The sequence below is a fragment of the Chiloscyllium plagiosum genome, chromosome 3 (assembly GCF_004010195.1).
Source record: "Chiloscyllium plagiosum isolate BGI_BamShark_2017 chromosome 3, ASM401019v2, whole genome shotgun sequence".
In the NCBI taxonomy this organism is placed as follows: Eukaryota; Metazoa; Chordata; class Chondrichthyes; order Orectolobiformes; family Hemiscylliidae; genus Chiloscyllium; species Chiloscyllium plagiosum.
The window spans coordinates 35675759-35681128 of NC_057712.1; positions in this window are offsets into that span (position 1 = coordinate 35675759).

Consider the following 5370-nt stretch of genomic DNA (forward strand, 5'->3'; position numbering starts at 1 on the left):
ATAAAAGCTCAGAAGAGCGTAGTGATAGCATGAGGTAAATAGAACATGGAACATAGAACAATACAGGACAGAACAGGCCCTTTGGCCCTCAATGTTGCGCCGACCTGTGAACTATTTTCAGCTTATCCCCCTACACTATCCCATCATCATCCATGTGCTTATCCAAGGATTGTTTAAATCTCCCTAATGTGGCTGAGTTGATTACACTGGCAGGCAGGGTATTCCACACCCTTACCACTCTCTGAGTAAAGAACCTGCCTCTGACATCTGTCTTAAATGTATCATCCCTGACTTTGTAGTTATGCCCCCTCGTACAAGCTGACGTCATCATCCTAGGAAAAAGACGTCCACTGTCTACCCTATCTAATCCTCTGATCATCTTGTATGTCTCTATCATATCCCCTCTTAGCCTTCTTCTTTCCAATGAGAACAGACCCCAGTCTCTCAGCCTTTCCCCATAAGACCTTCCCTCCAGACCAGGCAACATCCTGGTAAATCTCCTCTGCACCTTTTCCAATGCTTCCACATCCTTCTCAAAATATGGGGACCAGAACTGTACACAATATTCCAAGTGTGGCAGCACGAGTGTTTTGTACAGTTGCAGCATCACATTACGGTTCCAGAACTCAATCCCTCTACCAATGAAACCTAACACACCATATGCCTTCTTGACAGCACGATCCACCTGGGTGGCAACTTTCAGGGATCTATGTACATGGACTCCAAGATCCCTCTGCACATCCATACTACCAAGAATCTTTCCATTGACTGCGTCCAAGTAATTTATAAAATGACAAACAGCAGTGGTTCCAAAACAGATCCTTGTGACACACCACTAGTAACCGGACTCCAAGCTGAATATTTTCCATCAACCACCTCTCGCTGCCTTCTTTCAGAAAGTCAGTTTCTAATCCAAACTGCTAAATCACCCTCAATCCCATGCCTCTGCATTTCCTCTAACAGCCTACCATGTGGGACCTTATCAAAGGCTTTACTGAAGTCCATGTATACCATGTCAACTGCCCTACCCTCATCTATATCCTTGGTCACCTTCTCAAAAAACCCAATGAGGTTTGAGAGACATGACCTGCCCTTGACAGAACCATGTTGACTGTCTAAAATCAAATTGTTGCTTGCTAGATGATTATAAATCTTATCTCTTATAATCCTTTCCAAAACCTTTCCTACAACAGAAGTAAGGCTTACCGGTCTATAATTACCTGGGTCATCTCTACTGCTCTTCTTGAACAAGGGCACAACATTTGTAATCCTCCCTGTCCTCTGGTACTAAACCTGTAGACAATGATGATTCACAGATCAAAGCCAAAGGCTCCAACACCTCCTCCCTAGTTTCCCAGAGAATCCTCTGATAAATCCCATCTGGCCCAATTGACTTGTCTATTTTCACGCCTTCTAGAATTGATAACACCTGTTCGTAACTAACCTCGATCCTTTCCAGTCTAATATGTCATACCTCATTCTTCTCCTCTACAATATTCTCCTTTTCCTGAGTGAAAACCGATGAGAAATGTTCGTTTAGCACCTCTCCAATCTCAACAAGATCCACATTCAACTTCCCACTTCTGTCTTTGATTGGCCCTATTCCTACTCTAATCATCCTTTTATTCCTCACATACCTATAGAAAGCTTTAGGGTTCTCCTTTATTCTATTTGCTAAAGACTGCTCGTGTCCTCTCTTTGCTCTTAACTCTCTCTTTAAATCCTTCCTAGCTGATCTGTAACACTCGATCGCCTTATTTGAACCATCTTGCCTCATCAACTCATAAGCTTCCTTCTTTTTCTAAACAAGAGATGCAATTTCTGTAGTAAACCACGGTTCCCTTACCTTATCACTTCCTCCCTGTCTGACAGGGACGTACCTAACAAGGACACGCAATATCTGTTCCTTAAACCAGCTCCACATTTCCATTGTCTGCATCCCCTGCATTTTGCTACCCCATTCTATGCATCCTAATTCTTGCCTAATCGCATGAGAATTGCCCTTGCCCCATCGATAACTGTTGACCTGTGGCACATACCTGTCCCTTTCCATCGCTAAACTAAACATAACTGAATTATGGTCGCTCTCTCCAAAGCCCTCACCCACCACTAACTCAAACACCTGGCCTGGTTCATGTTCATAAAGAGGGCAGCAGGTGGTTCATGTGGACTATTAGGGTTGAATGGTTTGTTTTTGTGCTGTGACATCCATATTATTCTGTGTAAGATGCTATGGGAACTCTCTGCTCCTCTTCAAAGCAAGAACAAGAGGTTGGCGCCTCCATTCAAGCTGCCTGTGAGAAGCAGCACTCCCCACCCCAATACTGACACTGGGAGTGTCTGCTCAATGATGAGCACTGGAGTGATGGTTGGCCGTTCTCTAGCATCAGGTCTGACAGAAATCTGAAAGCAGACTCCTCCACCTAACCTGTCAGGCTGGCATTAGTACAATATTGTTGAGATCTAAAGAGATCAGGGAGAAACCAAGAATGTTGAAGAAGGAACAAAGATTGAAACTTTGAAATAAAAACAGAAGGTGCTGGAGAAACTCAGCAGATCTGGCTGCATCTGTGGAAACAGCAACAGAGTTAGCTTTTTGAGTCCAGTATAACTCTTCTTCAGGAGGTTGAAGCTTGTTACTTGACATCAAAGGACACAAATCTACGAATCCAACTTTCGGAATGCAGTGGACAATTAATCCAACCCCAGGCTGCATTTCTCCGCACCGGGATAACGGATTCCTAAAACTTACCTTTAGCTGCGCAAAATGCTCTCCGGCTCATGGCAGACTGGATGGAGAGTTGTGGTTTTAACCTGACCCATAGACTGACCTGGGTTAACATTACATTCTTCTTGGTTCCCTGGCCAGTATCAACATCGAGTTACACAGAAAGTCCAGTACAGACATAGGCCTGTGTTGGGGTTTGTGCTTCATTAGCCATCACAAACCATCTCACCCTGTCATCTCATCCTATCAAACCTTTTCTCTGTGCTATGTTTAAGGAGCTTCTCCTTAATCACATCTTCATAGCTCACTCCCACCACACTGCCCCCGTAACCATTCTCCTGGTAAAGAGGCTTCTCTGGATTTCCTCCATTGGTTTTATCAGTGACAATCGTATATGCATACCGTCTAATATCCCTAAAACACACAATCTGCTCATTTCACCCATTACTATCTGTTACAGCTTGGTCTACCCAAACTGGCTTCTTACACGATAACAGTTAGAAATTAGCTATAAGGTGCTTGGGACACCCTGAGGCAGTGAAAGATCGAATCCTTCTTCACTGTTTCATAGAATCCCGACAGTGTGAAAGCAGGCCATTTGGCCCATCAAGTCCACATTAACCCTCCAAAGAGCATTCCACCCAGGCCCACCCCCCCTACCCTATCCCTATAACTCTGCATTTTCCCATGGCTAATCCACCCCTAGACACTATGGTAATTTAGCATGGCAACTCCACCTACACTGTCCATCTTTGGATTATGGGAGGAAACTGGAGCACATGGAGAGAATGTGCAAACTCCACACAGACCGTCACCCGAGGTGGAATCGAACCCGGGTCTCTGGTGCCATGAGGCAGCAGTGCTAACCACTGAGCCACCGTGCTGCCCCGTGTTGTATAAATTATCCTGAATCTCCTGGACATCCAAAGAAATGAGTCTCTGTCAAGGTGACACGTGAATCCTCTTTTGCTTTCCTTTATTGGTCAGAGTAATGAGTACAGGGGTTGGGAGGTCACATTGCAGCTGTACAGGACATTGGTTAGGCTACTGTTGGAATATTGCGTGCAATATGAGGGGCATGGATAGGATAAATAGACAAAGTCTTTTCCCTGGGGTGGGGGAGTCCAGAACTAGAGGGCATAGGTTTAAGGTGAGAGGGGAAAGATATAAAAAAGACCTAAGGGGCAACTTTTTCACGCAGAGGGTGGTACGTGTATGGAATGAGCTGCCAGACGAGGTGGTGGTGGCCGGTAAAATTGCAAAATTTAAAAGGCATTTGGATGAGTATATGAATAGGAAGGGTTTGGAAGGATATGGGCCAGGTGCTAGCAGATGGGACTAGATTAGGTTGGGATATCTGGTCGGCATGGACAGGTTGGACCGAAGGGTCTGTTTCTGTGCTGTACATCTCTATGACTCTATAAGTCAGACCAATGCTATTGAAATGTTTTGATTTTCCTTCTGGTCACATGAGCCCATTCCCTTTCACTGTCATTTCCAAATCCTAGCCCTTCACTTCCTAACACTTCACCTGTCTCTCTCTTCAGCCTCACTGAGGCTTTCCAATGAGCTCAGGGTGTGTGTTTTGACCCTGCTTGAAGTCTGTAGGAACGTCAATCTATCAATTCCAGCTCCAAACCACTCCCATCCAGTGATTCCAATGAAAAGCAACATAAGGCAGGTTATATGAAGAGGTCCTGGTGGGTCATTATCGTGGGCGGCACGGTGGCACAGTGGTTAGCACTGCTGCCTCACAGCGCCAGAGACCCGGGTTCTATTCCCGCCTCAGGCGACTGACTGTGTGGAGTTTGCACGTTCTCCCCGTGTCTGCGTGGGTTTCCTCCGGGTGCTCCGGTTTCCTCCCACAGTCCAAAGATATGCAGGTCAGGTGAATTGGCCATGCTAAATTGCCCGTAGTGTTAGGTAAGGGGTAAATGTAGGGGTTTGGGTGGGTTGCGCTTCGGCGGGTCAGTGTGGACTTGTTGGGCCGAAGGGCCTGTTTCCACACTGTAAGTAATCTAATCTAAAGTAATCTAATCTAAAAAAAAAATTACCATCTCAATGAGATCTGTGCAAGCACCTAAACATTTTGAGTATCTCAATAAAATTAGGTACAAAATACAAAAGAACAAAGAAAATTTACAGCCCTGGAACAGGCCCTTCGGCCCTCCAAGCCTGAGCCGATCCAAATCTACTGTCTAAACCTGTCACCCAATTCCTAAGCATCTGTGTCCCTCTGCTCCCCACCTACTCTTGCATCTGTCCTGACGCATCTTAAAAGAATCTACCGTGCCTGCCTCTACTACGTCTGCTGGCAACGTGTTCCAGCCACCTACCACCCTCTGTGTAAAGGTGTAAGGTTGGACGGATGGGTGGAACCTTGTTCTGTAACAGCTAGCCAAGATACAGAGCAGTCATGCAGGGGCACAGTGAAAAACTCTCCTTCTGTTCTCACTGGCAGAACTGTAGCTGACTTACAAACACTTTCAGATGGTAGGGTCCAATTGGCCAGAGCGAAAAGTCATATAAGTATCTAATCCTTTCAGATGCAGATACTCAGCGCCGGATGTTGTTGTGATCTGTGTTAATCTGTCTGTGAAGCAGTCAACTGGCTTAGAATTGAATGCTCTCTCGGTCCTATT